Genomic DNA, 18,764 nt, shown 5'->3' on the forward strand with positions numbered 1-18,764 from the left:
TATATTAAAAAAGATGAAGATCTTTACGTTTGATATTTATTTGGACTTTAGAATGTGACAAAGTTCATAAAATGAATTAGGGAGTTGTATATAGCTGGATTTTTGTGGGAATAAAAGCTGTTTACTTCATTCAAAAGTTCTTGAAACACAATACTTTTGTCTTCTTGTGCTTTCCTGAGTTGCTTCATTGTTTATTCATCCAATAAGTGTTTCCTCTTTTTGCCCTTTTCTTCATGTGGCCAGCACTCAGCACTTCTCTCACTTCTCTCAGCACTTTTTTTCTGTTAACCTGTTTTGCATCTGATTGATTTGCTTTGTTATGATCTTTCATGAATCAACTTTTTGACTGAAGCATGTACATTTATTCCCTGTCCTTTTAGTGGAAAATTCCAGTGGCCCTAAAATCATCCTCTCTGTGTTCACAATTATCATGAGTGTTTGATAATTTGGCTTTTCATCATAGGCTAAACAATGAGTATACTTGCCAAAGATTGGGTTTCTTCACTTTCTCACCTACTTGTTTTTATTCCATGGTAGGGAAATCTGGGAAGCTTCAGGTATAAATGACCTTTCACTTCCTTTCCATCTAACTCCATTCAAGTGAAGAATTGGAAAGGCATTGGGTTTCACTCTAGCATCTGCTTCCAAAATGAGACCATGTAAGCACTTACTTGGGGAGCTCATGCAACAGATTTTATTTTGGTATCCTGGATAGAAACAGGGTCCTTCAGCTTCTGTTTCCAGGGAAATATCCTGCATGACAACCATAGCAGTCCCTTAGGATTTCAACTTTTTCTAGACAACATACTCCCTTATAGACATCCAATTTGGTATAATCTCTCTTATTCCATTATGTCTTCTCTAGAATTTTCTTTAAACTGTTTATGATTTCCATTGGGAAATTTTCTGTAGGTAAGTCAGTAATCAGTAAGATAAACCCCCTGTACTATTCATCCATATTATTTTTACTGTGCAAAAAATGTTGCTGTGCTTTTTTTCTTTCCTGATATTCCAGGCTTCTTTTTTGTATTATTTCCTTTCTATTTAGAGAACATCTACTTAGCCATTCGTTTAGGGTGTGTCTATTAGCAACAAATCCATCTTGATTTTTGTAACCTAGAAGTAAATTAGCTGCTTTTATATTACCAAAATCATATGCATTTCCACATATATATATATATATATATATATATATATATATATATATTCCAGTACATACAGCATTCAGATTCCTAGCTGTAGGACAGTTAGCTTTTTTAAAGTACTGTTGTGTCTGAGATCAGTTTATTCCTTGCCATCCTATTACCATAAATCTGTAATCTAACCTTGAATTCAGTTAGACCATATCCATTAAACAGAATTCCTAAATAATCAAGTTGTCTGTTATATCTACTTTTTAAATATTTTTTAGTTGTCAGTAGACCTTTATTTGTTTGTTTGTTTATTTATTTATTTATTTATATGTGGTGCTGAGATTCAAACCCAGTGCTTCACATTTGCTAGGCAAGCGCTCTACCACTGAGCTACAACCCCAGCCCATATCTACTTTTATATAAAGTCTTTTTTTTGTAGTTCTCAGATAAACTTTAAATTTCAAAAATAATGGGCCACTTACTTGGGCTATTGCACTCTTATTACATGCCTTGAATCTTTGTTAGTCTCATTTATTTATGGGGAAAGCTAAATATATCAATTCAAATCCTCCATTGCTAATCATCTTGCCCCACAACCATTGTTTTCCCTTCAAACTAGCCAGAACATTGCCATCTGGAAGTGTAACATGAAGTTTATATTTCTCATTTCTTCTTGGTGGCATCACTTTGGGCCTCAATATCTTCAGCTACTGGGGCTCTGTTATCCTTGTTTATCATCTCTTCATTCTTTTTGGTTACTTGAATATTTATTAGAATTCCATTTTGATTATTTATGGTGTCTTGCAATGTAATTCTTTGTATGTATAGCTTAGTGGTCAGTTGATGTCTTACATTATATGCATGTAACCTATCACAGTGTATTGGTGTCACTATTTTACCAATCTGAGTAAAGTGTGAAAACATTACCTCCTTTAATGTCCCTTTATACTTTCCTGTTTATAATTGTCTTAAATATTTTATTCATACACATTTAAAACAACACATCAATCAGTGTAGTAATTTTATTTCAATTGTTAAATATAATTCAGAAAAATCAAGAGAAAAAGACCTGTACTATTCATCCATATTATCTTTTCTGTGTAAAAAATGTTGCTGTGCTTTTTTCTTCTTTTCTGATATTCCAGGCTTCTTTTTTTAATATTATTTCCTTTCTGTTTAGAGAACATCTACTTAGCCATTCTTTTAGGGTGTGTCTATTAGCAACAAATCCACTGAGTTTGCCCATGTCTGAAAATGTCTTGATTCCCTTCATTTGTGGAGGATATTTTCTGTGCATGTGAAAAAGCTTTTTATTTTAAATCAAACTGGTTCACCAATCTAATCATAAAAATGCTCACCATTTCACATTTTTGGCAATTTCTATCTCTCTCAACATTTGGTAAATCTGCCCTATGTTCTCAGCATCACAGCACCTATGGCCCTCAGCAACCATACAGAAAACAGAGATGATCTAATAATATTACCTGTTCCTAATTTCATTTAATAAGTTTAAAATTCTTTCTCTACTATGAATCATTAATAAAATTTTCATGCTTCTTATGAAATGCTTGACATCTCATACAATGGTCCTCTGTTTGAAAGCAAGGACAGGTTTCCACTATAGTCTGTTCATCATATAACTGATAAAGGAGAAAAAAGGAAGAGCCATACTTCTCAGGGTATTTTTTCAAACCCTGAATTTCTTCTCAGTCTATAATGAGCCAAACCCAAGAACCACACTTCTTCTTTAAACTGTTTTTCTTATTTGAAGTTGTTTTCCAGATCCTGAATTTCTTCTAAATCTAGAATGACACAACTACAGGATTGGGAACACAGCCTCTGAGAAAGACCCATTTGCTGATGAGAAAGTCTAATTCCAACTGGGGAAATTTACCCAACCTTTTTCAGTTTAACATTATACCTGTCACCTAGAAAAATAAATCCAGGTACCCATCTGGATTTAAGAAAAAAAGTTACTTATGATTTTATAAAAAATGGAACTATGTAATTTATAATTCCCCCAAAAAAGTCAGATGATGCTACATATTTTTGTTTCTTTTTCTTGGGAGAAAGGGACTATATAGAAACTTCTCATTTTTTCTTTTACTACCTTAGTCCAAAGTTAAAGGCAGATCATACTATCGGTCCATCACACCTTCTTAACTAAAAAGTCACTCATGCTACTTTTCTGCTAGCTTTGGCCACATGGAAAACTAAGTCTGATTGGTATATGACTCCACAAAACAGGATGCATAAAATTGTCATCTTAAGGAGGTGAATAGTGTTTCATCTCTGGGCTCAAACTGGGTTGTTTGCTTTTATCATTCCTTCAACTAAACATAAGCATGCACTCCTAGGATTACCTATTGCACAATCTGGTCCTTCTGGAAAAGAATGAAAAAAAAGTTAAAATAGCAAATGTCCCAAGACTTTTGAAAAAGTCAACAACAGTTTCTTTCTCCAGGAGAAAAATTTCTCCTTTCATCCAAAAATGTGGATTTACACATGTAAAATTATGTATTTGTATAAAATCTCTTTAGGTTTATTCAGATATGAAATCAATCTTGATATCTTGTCTTTATGCTTCTTCATGACATCAAAGGGTTAATTGCAAAACTGCACCTATTTTTTTTCCACAAGATTAACCAGGATTTAGACATATATGAAACTTTTTAATGTCTCTTTCTTTTCAAATTGCAACAAATATTTTTAACTTACTGCTGCAGTCTCAAATGTGCTCATCATAATAATGGCCGAAACTAGAAGACATTAAAAAAAAAAAAAACAAAACCTGAAGTCCTCCGTACTTGCTATTTATTTACTCTTCTGGTTTGGAGAAAAAGGTGAAAAATTCACAAATACCACAACCTAAGCAACTGTTTCAAAGTAAACATCAGCCTTCAGCTTGCAAAATAATTTCTTGATAATTGAGCCAATTGCAGCAGAAGACCCATCTCAGTTGCTTTTTTCTTCTTGGAGAAGTCAGCAGGATAACCAAGGGCTGTTTTCTGTGTTGAATCTGAAAGGTGGAACAAAAGAAAAGCAGTCTTTTCCATTTCAAACCATGAAGGTAATGTGTAGAAAGGTATGCACATTTCAATAGGGAAAATGGCTAGATAAAAGAAGCAGGACTACACGCTCTAGAAGACAACATAGAAATACCTGCCACATCCTGATTTCAGAATTTTGTTTTGAGATGAATACAAAAGCGTCTAAATGTCAGGCAAGTGTTCTTTGTGTGTGATAACGATTCTCACATGGTCCAGCAAACACAAACAGCTATCCCAGGGCCAGTCTGCCCCAGGCCCAGAAGCCAGACATCAGGTAGCCAGACCGCCTAAGCATAACTCATTCTGCCATCTTCCCTTCCCTGAAGGATATTTTTTTTTCTGGGTCTAGGATTCTGGGTTGACAATTCTTTCAAAACTTGAAAAATATTGTGCCACTTCCTTCAGGCCTTCATGTTTTCTGATTTGAAATTTGCTATCATAAGAATTGTCCTTACTCCATGTGTAATATGTTGTTTTTCTCTGGCAGATTTCAAATTTTTCCTTTGATTTTAGTTTTTGGAAGTTTAAATATGATGTAAGTTTGAGTGGATTTCATTTCAGCTTATCTTGTTTGGGCTTTGTTCATTTTCTTGAATTTCATCTGCAGATTTATGTCTCTTGACAAATTGGGGAAGGTTTGATCTTTGTTTTTGTTTGTCTTTAGCCTTGCTCACTTTCTCCTCTTTTATAAAACTCTGATGACATGAATGTTTGGCCTTTTGTTATAGATTCATTGGTCCTTGCATGTATGTTCCTTTTCTTTTCAGTCTATTCATTCTTTTTTGTTCATACTGGGTAATACTTTTTGTTCTATGTTATAGTTAATTTACCCACTCTATCCTGTTTTGAACTCATCTGAGAAGTCCTTTTTAAATCCTGTTATTGTGTTTTGAAGCTCTAAAGTATATATTTGGTTTACTTTATCTCTCCTAGTTTTTTTTCTGAGATTTTCCAATTTTTCACTTGTTGCAAGGGTGTTTATGATTGAACATAGAAAGCATTATAACCATGACTACTTTAAAAGCTTTGCCAGATCATTCTAATGTCTTTTTCATCTCAGTATTGGTGGCTATTGAATTTTCTCATTCAGTTTGAAATTGTCTTGGTTCTTGATATGAATGATTTATTATTAACATCTGAGAAGTTTAATATTATACCAAGAGACATAGAATCTCACTTTAGACTGCTATTTTAGATGGCTTTCTGAGACATTGCTTTAGAAGGGGAAGGGGTGGAGCTTCACTATATCTTTCAGGTGAAAGTACAAGTCCAGGTTTCTCATTTGGCTTTGGTTCACACTTGAAATTGAGGGCTTCTTCTTACTGAGGAAAGTTTGGCTCTTTCTAGTGGTCTCCACAAACACCAAGGGAAAGGAGGAGGAATCATTATTGGTTAGCTGGCATGAAAGTCTGGTTTCTCTACTTGGCTTGCTGTAGGTGGGGGTGTAGGATGTAAGTCTAGAATTGTCAGTTGACCTTTGCTGGCATTGGGGCAGGAGAGATATTTATTCTGTGGTGTTTTGCTAGAGCAAAGAAGTTACTGTCTAAAAGTTTTCTGTCTTACTAAAACTTCCCTTTCCTGGGAAGTCCTAAGAGATGGCTTAAATGATTAGATTTGTTTTTCTGTATTGTTGGTGCTTCTGGGTTGCCTGCTTTGTCAGTTCCAACTCAGAAATGTGAAGCAAAAAGAAAATCCAAGTAAATCATCCAACCTATGGCTCCCTGTAGGGAGGGGCAATTACTGGGACAGGTTATCCTGGCAACAGACTGGAGCAGGGGCAGGTTCTTGATAAGGGTGAAGGAAGGGCTGTGAAGGAATTAATATTTCAATCCTTCAGGGGACAGTCTCCAACTTATTGGACTCACTCAAAATTGGCCTCCTTGATCTGACCTGACTTGATTTTCCTATCTATACCGATTGCTTGTCTAATTTTGGCTTCTAATTTTGCCCCCTCTAAGTTTAGGAACTCCTTACTATTGTAAGGACAAAGGGTCAGGGCCTGTTCTGGCTGCTTCAAAGGTGAGAGGGGGCAACATGAGTTTGGGCAAGCAGCTTTGGAGTTCCCTTTTAAATTGAAGTCTGGTTCAATTTACAACCGGAAGAACAGGTTGTAAAGTCATTTGGGGATGGGTGCTTCCATAAGAGAGAAAGAAAAAGACATGAGTACTGAGTAAATGTTGCAGCATCTGGGAATGTATACCATGAAGATAATAGAAGTTCTCTCACCAGGAGATGTGAGGGCTGAGAACTTGTCCCCATAACATAGTGTCATTCCTTGAGTTCCAGAGTCTCCAGTTGGTTTTCTTTCATCCCTCTACCTTCCAGAGTCCTCTTATATTTGTTTTATCCAGGGTTTTTAGTTGTACTTCATGGGAGGAATTGAGAAAAGTGTACCTACTACATCAACTGAGAAGCAAAAGTATCCTATTTTCATAACCATGCCCATGCCTATTTTTGCATATAATCTCTCTTATATCAGATATCAGAAAGTTAAATTCAATAAGCATTTATTGTGCAAAGAGAGGCCATCTGAACCATTGTGTAGCACATTGGTAAGATCTAACAGTAGGCAATAAATAAGCAGATAAGGGGCATCAGCTGGATCTCATTAAGGACTGTAGTTGGGTTCCCCAGACACTTAGAAGGACTTACTTAGAAGTATTTGGCTATTCCCAAAGCATTTGGATGTATATCAGGAAACAAACAGAGATTGAAGTTCAAAGAGAGACAATGTAATGAGGGGGTGGCAGGGTACTAGGTCTAGAGGTATTAGGATTTTGAGATTATCAAATCAGGTATGCAGGTATAAGAAAGAAAGGTGAGCACCAAGCTAGAAGAAATAAGGCAAGAGTCCAATATGAGTACAGATAAGCCGAACTCTTTCTTCTAGTCAAGTCACTTTTGTATGATCTCTGGATACTAATTCATTTAAGGTTGTGCTATGATTGAGTGTAAAAATTTGAGAGACTTTTGCACTCACTTTGTCTCTAGAATTTCTTAATGTTTAATTTAATTCACTCAAGTATTCTTTGCTTCTTAGATTGTTGTGGACGTCATTGGTGTTTATTTTGTTTTGTTTTGCTCTTACTCTGATTCTAGATTTTAGCTTTCCTATTTAGCTCTGACATGTTGCCCTTGTAACTGTACATGTTGTCATGACTTTGGTCCATGGCATCTTCCAGGACACCTGGAAAGCTTGACTATTCTTTTTTGGCTTTTCACATTATAGCCACAGGAAAATGGTGATCTGTTATGTTTCTATTACAGTCATCCAGTTGTTGTTTCTACACTTTGTCCAGCTCCCATCTGAAAGAAGGAGGGATCCAATACAGACTAACGCTATAGATAGCATTTTCTGAGACATCAGAGCTACTGGTTCCTTATGTTTTCTTGACTAGGCATACTGTGACTTGGATGGGGCTGTGTCTGCATGTTGGGTCCAAATGATCCAGTCAGGCAAGTCCTTTCACTTACCTCTTACTATCTTTAAAGTCATTAACAAATCTAAATAAATATCACTTGGAAGTAATCATTATTGCTGAATTACTCTGGCACAGACAACATTTTATATTTCAAAGAAAACTATATATGATAATTATCAGGTATTTAATTCAGAGTTATAAAATATTCCTCATACAGTGTCCACAATACATTTAATACTATACATGGGCTCTTGTCCTGGTATGTCCAGACACTGGTAGGAAATGGGTCAGTGTCCCCTTATACACCAAAGTACCACATTCTCTTGTGTGTGTGTGTGTGTGTGTGTGGTGTTTGTGGTGCTGGGGTTTGAACCCAGGAGCTCTGTACTACTGAACTACAACCCCAGACCTTTTTACTTTACTTCTACAGGGTCTCCCTAAATTGTCCAGGTTGGCCTTGAACTTACAATCCTTCTTCCTCAGTCTCCTGAGTAGCTTTTTGCTTTTGAGATAAGGTCTTACCATGTTGCCTAGGCTGGTCATGAACTCTTAGGCTCAATTGATCCTCCTGCCTCAGCCTCCTAAGCAGCTGGGACTATTGGTACACACCACTACACACAAATTTCTATTTTTCTTTTTAATCTAAAATGATGGATGGGGATCTATGGTACAAGTTGAAGAACCAACTCTACCAATTCTATTCTAACAGCCAAGAATGACTTAAGTAATCATGCCAGTTGACTAGTTTTGAAAATTGATGGCACAAATATAAATGCTATGGAAGACTTTTCCTTTTATAGGTTCTTTAGGGGCTTTGAAAGTGTCTTGATTTTTTTCTACATTGTGGGAATTCAACTAATTATCAGTCTTAGATCTTTTCTCCTCCCTTTAAATAGTTGACATTTTCTAAACATAAATGCAACAAGAGGTTTTAGGTGCTGAGCATTTTTAATAATATAAAATAACACTGTTAAGTGCACTCAGTGATAGATATGAACTTGATATAGCCTTTATGTAAGTATTGTGCAGTTGAATGCACACCAGAAGATAAGAATTTCCCAATTAGTACATGAAATGCCTTCAGCAATTAAGAAAAAAATAAGTTCCAAGGAGAATGAGGGAAAGTTTGCTTGCCCAGAGGCTTTGGCTTTTGAAACACTAATCCATTAAAAGAAGCTCTGAATCACCTGCGGTTTTATAATGGCAGAGGAACGTGAGCAAATCCCTTGAGCCAGAAAAGCCTTTAAGCTGAAAGGTCTCACTAGCTCATACTTGCCCTGTGATAGTCTGAAAAAGTGCTCTGTCAGGTATGTTAGTTTTGTTTTGTATCAGTTAAAATAATATTATGATGACTTTCTTGCTGTTCTAAGAAGATTTCTGCAGTAAACTCTTTTATATATGAATACTGTCTATGTTAATTTTCTACTGGCCTACATGTTCTCTGGGAGGCTCATTCTCTGAGTTAATTTTGAAGCAAAAACACAAGTGTGCTCCAATGTCTACCATGTCTTCACCTTGGAGTATTCAGAGACATGGGGTATGCCTCCCATAGCCCATAGGCATGGATCAACCAGCAGAACAGGACACAGGAAGGTGTGTGATCTGATACTAAGTCAACATAGAGGATGGGTCAGAAGTTCAAGTAGTTAGACAAGGGGAAGCCTGCAGAAGTTCTTAAAGATGGAAGAGCTGGGTGCAGTGATGCATGCCTATAATCTCAGAGGCTTGGGAGTATCACAAGTTCAAAGCCAGCCTCAGAAATTTAGTGAAGCTCTAAGAAACTTAGTGAGATTCTGTCTCTAATAAAAATATTATTTTAAAGAGAGAGAGAGAGAGAGAGAGAGAATTTTAATATTTATTTTTTAGTTATCGGCAGACACAACATCTTTGTATGTGGTGCTGAGGATCGAACCCAGGCCGCACACATGCCAGGTGAGCGCGCTACTGCTTGAGCCACGTCCCCAGCCCTAATAAAAATATTTTTAAAAGGGATGGAGATATTGCTCAATGGTTAAGCAGCACTGGGTTCAATCCCTGGTTAAATAAATAAATAAATAAATAAATAAATAAATAAATAAATAAATAAATAGAAAAATGGGGAAGGGTCCAAATTCAGAACGGCATGGAATTTAGAGCAGTGACCATGGGTAATTTTTAATGTTCTCGTGCCTCGATTTTATTTTCTGTAAAACAGTTAATCAATGTTATGACTTGAATTATTTTCTCAAAGAGACATATTGAAGTCCTAGAAGTCTGCCAGCACCTTGAAATGTAAACTCATATGCAAATGAGGTCATTGAAGATGTGATTAGTTAAGATATGATTATAGGAGAGTAGATAGACTATGGGATATGTGTGTAGATATAAACATGGGGAAAAGTCATCCTATTTTATTCCTGGTCATAATAGTAATGAATAAAAATATAATGATGATGATGATAATGGTTGTTGTGAAGGGCAATCTGCCATGGTTCCTGAGCCTCCTTGCCTGCTTTTGCTAGGTATGCCAAGAATGCAAAGCCCTGACTGATCTTCACCTGGGCCATTTCTCAGACATGTATTTGCAGAATATAACCTTGACAGAGGAGGTAACATCTCTTTCTGGATAAAGAACAGATTTGCTTATTACCTTCAATAAAGCTATCAATGTCTAAAGCTGTTTCTTGACTCTGATTCAAACCCACTGTATGCGCAGCATCCACATGGGTTCCCATGTGTCATCCATTGAGAAAAAGGTGAACTGATACAAATTTGCTGAAGCTTGTGTTTTAGCTGTGTTCTAAGTAAAATCCTTTATTCTTAAACCAGTAGTCTCATGTCTTCTGCCACCATCCATGAAACCGTGGTAAGCTAATTTGTGAGTTTCCAAGTAGACACAATAATAACATCTTCATCTGCTCTAACTAACAATACTAACAGAAAATAATAATTTTAAAATTAAAAAAACAATATTAGTTATTGAGGGCTTACTATGTGCCAGGTACTAATTTATGCATTTTATTTTTTTAAGTATTTTTTAGCTGTAGATGGACACGATATCTATTTTATTTATTTTTATGTGGTGCTGAGATTGAACCCAGTGCCTCCCTTAACATGCTAGGCAAGCACTCTACCACTGAACTACAACTCTAGCTCTAATTTATGTACTTTACATAAATTATTTCATACCCACAACAATTTTACTAAGGGGTTAAATGATTTTCCCAAGGTATTCTGATCATTAACTTTACTGTTCTTTCTTCCTTAAAAAAATCCTTTTTATTCCTTATTTCTACCTTATTATTATAATTCCTTAGTCTCACATTAAAAAGATAATCAAAAAGTAATATAAAACTTCTTATTCCCACAGAAAACTCTTATGTATTTTTTTAATTCTCAGTGTAATAGTTAAAAGCTCAGACCCTAGAGCTAACCTCCACTCACCCAGTGACCTTGGGGAAGTTGTCTAATCTCTGTGTCTCAATTTCCTCATTTGTAATACAGGAGATAATAACAGCACCTACCTCAGACAGTTGTTTTGAGGTTCAAGTGGGTTAATATAAAGTACAATTCACAACAGTACCAAACACACAGTAATAGTTCAATAACAATCAGCTATTCTTCTCACTTTTCTGAAGGCAGAATAATCCTGAATCATTTTTTCTATTATGTAAATTCCCAATTGGTGGTGATTGTACTAATTGCCTTCAGCCTCCTCTTCCTCAGCTTTACTTGAGGGCATAGCACCACAAAGTAAGTATACTGCATTTACATCACAATAATATTCCATTTCAAAGGTTTGTCTTGCCAGGGACTTAGCACTACTAGATAGAACAGGAAATACAAAACAATTTGAAGGCATTGTCCTGGCCACAAAGGACCCTGCAATCAACCCTAGGATATAAAATTAACACACATGAAATCATTTAATTAATTTTTTGGTATGACATTGCTCATATAAACTTATATGCATACAATATGAGCTCAGGGAAGGGTAACTACTATGTGGCTTAAGTAGGCAAACAAGTATTCATATGGTAGAAGTAAGAATCATGCTGTCTTAAAGCATAGGCAACATTTTGAGTAGGAAGGGAAAGGTTGAAGACTCTATATTTGTTTAACACTTTCTAGTTTGTACAATTCTTTTTCAAATACTGGATTCATTTTATCTTATAGCAAATTTTTAGGTTAGATTAAAGAGGAATTCTTACTATGTTGGCCCATAGTTGGATCCTGATGCACAGAACAGTTAAATAATTTGCCCAAGGTGTAGAGCCAATCAGTGGAAGGCACTAACCACTCCAGTTCCTACAAAGCCTCTGCCTGCAATGAGCTTACACTTATTAATTATAATGTTCATGCAGATATAACATGAACACACGTTAAAGATCTTATTAAACTCATTATTAACAAAAGAACTGGTAAGAGGCTACAACCAGTTCAAATGAGTAAAGATACACATATTTATATGAAGTAGAGGAAAATTGCAAATAATTTTAAAAAACTGTCATTTTCCATAGGAGGGGAGAGAAAAGTCAATTGAACCCACAACAACAACAACAACATATATATTTTTCTACAACTTATACAGGTTTTTTTTTTTTTTTGTGTGTGTGGTGCTGGGGATTGAACCCAGGCCCTGTGCATGTGAGACAAGCACTATACCAACTGAGCTATATCCCCAACCCCAACTTATAGAGTTTTGAAGTAGCTCAAATAAAATGAAAGGCTGGAGTTGAGTAGCCCAGAAGAATGTTCCCCCCAAAATGCATAATTTCCATTGGAGATATACAGTCAACTTTTGTTTATTTCAAATTTTCCTAGTGTTATGGTTTATTTGTGCCCCCCAAAATTCAGATGTTGGAAACTTAATCCCCAATGCAACATTGTTGAAAGGTGGGACCTTTAAGAAGTGGTTAGGGGCTGGTCACAGTGGCTCATGCCAATGATCTCAGCAGCTGGGAGGCTGAGGCAGGAGGATCGCAAGTCCAAAGCCAGCCTCAGCAACTTAATGAGGCACTGAGCAACTCAGTGAAACCCTATCTCTAAATAAAATACAAAACAGGGCTAGGGATGTGGCTCAGGGGTCAAGTGCTCCTGAGTTCAATCCCTGGTACCACCCCCTGCAAAAAAAGAACTAGTTAGATCACAGGGGCTGCACCCTCCTGAATGGATTAAGGCCATTGCTGCCAGAGTGGATTGGTTATTAAAGGGTAAAATTCAGCCCCTGTTCCTCTCTCTCACATACTCTTTCACCATAGGATGCCTTCTGCCATGTTATAATGTACAAAAAGGCCCTCACCAGATATGGTCTCTTGATCTTGGACTTCCAGCTTCCAGACCCATTTACCAAATAAATGGCCATTATTTATAATTTACCCAGTCTGTGGTGTTCTGTTTTTTCAATCTTATTTTTTAAATTATTTTATTTTTTTTATTCTTTTTAGATATGCATGACAGTAGAGTGTATTTTGACCTATTATACATACAAGGAGTATAACTTATTCTAATTAGGATCCCATTCTTGTGGTTGTAAATGATGTGATGTTACATTGTTGTTTATTCATATATGACCATAGGAAAGTTATGTCTGATTCATTTTACTGTCTTTCCTGTTCCCATCTCTGCTCTATTCCCTTCATTCCCTATTGTGTAATACAATGAACTTCTACTCTCTTCCCCTGCATTGTGTTCTGTTATAGCATTGGAATACAGACTAAGACAGCTACACATTGAGTTATAGACATAAACATTATACAAGTGGCACAATAGCAAATTATACAAGGCAGTGGGGTTGAAGGTGGGGTTTATAGATACTTAGCACCATACCCTGGGCTCCCAAGCTAGTCTTGAGCTCCTTAGGACCAAGAAACTAATCAAAGGTGAAGGAGGTAGATTTTTGATAAGGAGTCATTCCAAGGGTCTGCTCTAAACCAGGCCAGTTTTTGAGTTCAAGGGAGGCTCAAAGGTGATGTTTTGAAGTTACCAAGTGAAAGATGGCAGTGGGTACAACCCAGCCTGAACAACTTAATAGGATCCAAATTCAGAGGTTCAGATCATCATTTACTTAAGCTTATATCTAGCTTAGCTTTTATAAAACCAGAAAATAGTAATTAATTTTATGAGATCCACATGGATACACTTTCCTTACTTTCGGAGACTAGGGGTACTAATTGAGTAGAGAAACATTTACTGAGGTCCTAATGAAGGGTTTGTACAGATATGTCCTTATGAAAATTAAATTTATATTCAAATATGTGAATATGTAGCTCATCCTTTAAAATATAATTATGTACTTATACAAGTTGATGCAACTATTAATACATAGACTTGGTCTTCCATGGAGGCATCCACACACATGGTGTGATCTGAAGGGTGATCAAAAGCCTCCCTGCTCCCAGATGACTCCTAGTGATCTGCCATTTTTTATGACATTCCTACCATTAATGATATTTCCTTGGGAAAAAGAGCTACAGAAGATAGTTGTTAAAATGCAACGGGAACTTTTAAAGACGACTAAGAATATAATAGGATGAAAAGGTCTACAACGCAGGCAGAAATGACAGGCCTGAGAAAGATAGCATGTGGGCATCTCTAAAAATTCTGGAGGTGACATGTGAGCCCTAATCACCTGGAAGGAGGATCAGTGACAAGGAGGGCTTGAAAGGAAATCAGAAACATGAGGAAACAATTTTTAGTGTACTACAAAGTTGTGATGGCCCTTGATAGTATGCAATGATAAAAATACATTAAGAATTACCATGAGGTGGTTGTGGTGGCATGCACCTGAAACTCCAGTTATTCAGGAGGCTGAGGTAGGAGGATCCCTTAACCCCAGGAATTCAAGGCTAGCCTGGGCAACACAGTGAGATTCCATCACAAAAGTATATACCCATGTTTATCAGGGCACTGTTCACAATAACCAAGTTATAGAAGCAGCCTAGATGCCCATCAGTAGATGAATGGATAAAGAAAATGTTGTATGTATACATATTATGGAGTATTATTCTGCCATAAAGAAAAATGAAATCATGTTATTTTCAGGATGGAAACTGGAGACCATCATGTTAAAATAAGTAAGCCAGATTTAGAAAGACAAGTATTGCAGGTTTTCTCTCATATGTGGAATTTAGGAGAAGAAGATGACATGAAAGTATAAGGGGGCTGAGGCAGGAGGATCACAAGTTTCAGGCTAACCTGGGCAATTTAGCAAAACCCTGTCTCAAAATTAAAAAAAAAAAAGAAAAAGAAAAAGAAATAGAGACATATCTGTAATCCCAGCAACTCTGGTGACTGAGGCAGGAGGATTTCAAGCTCAAAGCCAGCCTCAGCAATTTTAGTGAAGCCCTAAGCAACTCAGCAAGATCCTGTCTCTAAATAAAATACAAAACAGGGATGGATATGGATTAATGGGTAAGTGCCCCTGGGTTCAATCCCTGGTACAAAAAAGAAAGGAAGGAAGGAAGGAATGAAGGAAGGAGCTTAAAAATAATAAAAAATTAATAGGGGACTATTAGGAAAGGGGAATGAAACCAGAAAAAGCAGAAATGGGTGTTAAGTGAGAGTGGTAGGGAAGGTGGATAATGATGAAAGCATGCTATATGCACATATGAAAATATCAGAATGAAACTCATCCTTTGGTACAACAATTATTTTGGGCTAATAACTATAAAAATATTATTATACAGCATTATTGTTATTGGAAAAAGAATTGAGTTTCAAAGAGCCAAATCCCATGTTATATAAGAAGCATCTGATTTTCCTAATGTTACTATGCCATTGAAAAATATTTGGCTAAGAATTGACACTCTAGAACCAAAGTTGTGAATCTGGCATTATCAGAAAACAAGAGTCCAAGTGGGAAAACTGGTTTATTATCCAAGGTTAAGGACCTAAATGCAAATAGCCAAGAGAGACATCTTTACATGTTTATCATCCTTGGGATCAAAGCAGTCATTAAAGACCTGTTGGTATGTTAAGCTGTAGCAAGTAAATAAGCACATGCACACATAGTATTTGTAATGGTGCAGATAATCCATGGGAGGACTATTAGAAAATATATACAGAACTTGTAAATATATACAGAACTTGAAAAAATGATAACTTACATTAATTTAGCAAATCACATTTATAAAAGATATTTTTAGTTGTACATGGACATAATATCTTTGTTTATTAATTGATTTGTATGTGATGCTGAGGATCAAACACAGTGTTTCACATATTCAAGGCAAGTATTCTACCACTGAGCTACAGACCCAACCCAGCAAATCACATTTTCATTGAGTGCAAATATGAAGGTAAATGCATTTACCAGAGAGTGGAGGAAATATAATGTGAAATTACTGCCACTTTCTTAAGGCTTGTCTGCTAGCAATAGACTTTGAAGAACTTTCTAAATGATGGAGTGAAGGAGCTTGTAGAATTAAATGGAGTACATTTTAATAGAATATTCAGGGATGAGAATGGATAAATGATGCATGTCAGGGAAACCTCCATTTCATTCACAGAACCCAGGTTCAGAGATTCAGATCAGCAATTAAGGTTGTGAGAATCAGCATCCTTAAATCAGAAAATATTCGACATTTTTGGGGGGGACTAGTTAACTTTACTTACCATTATCTTCTCCAACTCCATCCATTTACCTGCAAATGCCATGATTTTATTCTCCTTTAATGCTGAATAATATTCCATTGTGTGTATACACCACATTTTCTTTATCCATTCATTTACTGAAGGTTGGTTCCGAAGTTTAGCTATTGTGAATTGTGCTGCTATAAACATTGATGTGAGTGTGTTTCTGTAGTATGCTGTCTTTAAGTCTTTTGGGTATAGACCAAGGAGAAGGATAGCTGGGTCAAATGGTGGTTCCATTCCCAGTTTTCCAAGGATTCTCTATACTGCTTTCCATATTTGGTGCACCAATTTGCAGTCCCACCAACAGTGTATGAGTGTGCCTTTTTCCCCACATCCTTGCCAACACTTATTGTTGTTTGTCTTCATAATAGCTGCCATTCTGATTGGAGTGAGATGATATCTTAGAGTAGTTTTGATTTGTAATTCTCTAATTGCTAAAGATGTTGAACATTTTTTCAAATATTTGTTGGCTGATTGTATATCATCTTCTGAGAAGTGTCTGTTCAGTTCCTTGGCCCATTTATTGATTGGGTTATTTGTGGTTTTGGTGTTAAGATTTTTGAGTTCTTTATATATCCTAGAGATTAGTGCTCTATCTGACATGTGTATGGTAAAAACTTGTTCCCAAATTGTAGGCTTTTTATTCACCTCACTGATTGTTTCTTTTGCTGAGAAGAAGCTTTTTAGTTTGAATCCATCTATGTATTGATTCTTGATATTAATTCTTGCACTATAAGAGTCTTATTAAAGAATTTGGGGCCTAATCCGACATGATGCGGATTTGGGCCTACTTTTTCTTCTAATAGATGCAGTGTTTCTGCTTTAATTCCTAGGACCTTGACCCACTTTGAGTTGAGTTTTGTGCATGGTGAGAAATAGGGGTTTAATTTCATTTTGTTGCATATTGATTTCCAGTTTTCCCAGAACCACTTGTTGAAGAAGATATCTTTTCTCCAATATACGTTTTTGGTGCCTTTGTCTAATATAAGATAACTGTAAGTTGGCAGGTTAGTCTCTGTGTCCTCTATTCTGTACCATTGGTCTACAAGTGTATATTGGTGCCAATACCATGCTGGTTTTGTTACTGTTGCTGTGTAGTATAGTTTAAGGTCTGGTATAGTGATGCCACCTGCTTCACTCTTCTTGCTAAGAATTGATTTAGCTATTCTGGGTCTCTTATTTTTCCAGATGAATTTCATGACTGCTTTTTCTATTTCTATGAGGAATGTCACTGGGATTTTGATTGGAATTGCATTAAATATGCATAGTGTTTTTGGTAGTATGGCCATTTTGACAATATTAATTCTGTCTATCCAAGAACAAGGTAGATCTTTCCATCTTTTAAGGTCTTTTTTAATTTGTTTCTTTAATGTTCTTTAGCTTCCATTTTAGAGGTCTTTCACCTCTTTTGTTAAGTTGATTCCCAAGTATTTTATTTTATTTTTGAGTCTATTGTAAATGGGGTAGTTTTCCCTGTTTCCCTGTTAGAGGATTTGTCATTGATATACAGAAATGCCTTTGATTTATAGTGTTGATCTGGTATATTGCTACTTTGCTGAATTCATTTTCTAGTTCTAGAAGTTTTCTGGTGGAATATTTTGGGTCTTCTAAGTATAGAAACATATTGTCAGTAAATAATGCTAATTTGATTTCTTCTTTACCTATCCGTATCACTTTAATATCTTTCGTCTCTAATTGCTCTGGCCAGTGTCTCAAGAACTAAATAGAAGTGGTGAAAGAGACTGTCTTGTTCTAGTTTTTAGAGGGAATGCTTTCAATTTTTCTCCATTTAGAATGATGTTGGCCTGGGGCTTAGCATAGATAGCTTTTACAATATTGAGATATGTTCCTGTTATCCCTAGTTTTTCTAGTGTTTTAAACAAGAAGGAGTGCTGTATTTTGTTGAATATGTTTTCTGCATCTGTTGAGATGATTATATGGTTCTTATCTTTAAGTCTATTGATGTGATGAATTACATTTATTGATTTCCGTATGTTGAACCGAACTTGCATCCCTGGGATGAACCCCACTTCGTCATGGTGCACTATCTTCTTGATATGTTTTTGTATTCAATTTGCTAAAATTTTATTGAGGATTTTTTGCATCTATGTTCATTGGAGATATTGGTCTAGAGTTTTCTTTCTTTGATGTGTCTTTGCCTGGTTTTGGAATCAGGGTGATATTGGCCTCATAAAATTAGTTTGGAAGTGCTCCCTCTTTTTCTATTTCCTGAAATAAATTGAGGAGTATTGGTATTACTTCTTCTTTAAAGGTTTTGTAGAACTTGGCTGTGTATCCATCCAGTCCTGGGGTTTTCTTGATTGGTAGGCTTTTGATGGTATCTTCAATTTCATCAATTGAAACTGATCTGTTTAAATTGTGTATATCATTCTGATTCAATTTTGGCAAATCATATTACTCTAGAAATTTGTTGATGCCTTTGATATTTTCTATTTTATTGGAGTACAAGTTTTCAAAATAACTTCTAATTATTTTCTGTATTTCTGTAGTGTCTGTTGTGATATTTCCTTTTTCATCATGTA

General features: G+C 35.9%; 1 pseudogene; it reads right to left on the reverse strand.

Moving 5' to 3' along the window:
* Positions 1–327: 327 nt before the first annotated feature.
* LOC113188469 (serine/threonine-protein kinase VRK2-like) overlaps positions 328–18,764 on the reverse strand; it is a 54,212-nt pseudogene continuing 35,775 nt past the window's right edge.

This window comes from Urocitellus parryii, chromosome X (assembly GCF_045843805.1).
Source record: "Urocitellus parryii isolate mUroPar1 chromosome X, mUroPar1.hap1, whole genome shotgun sequence".
Taxonomy (NCBI): Eukaryota; Metazoa; Chordata; class Mammalia; order Rodentia; family Sciuridae; genus Urocitellus; species Urocitellus parryii.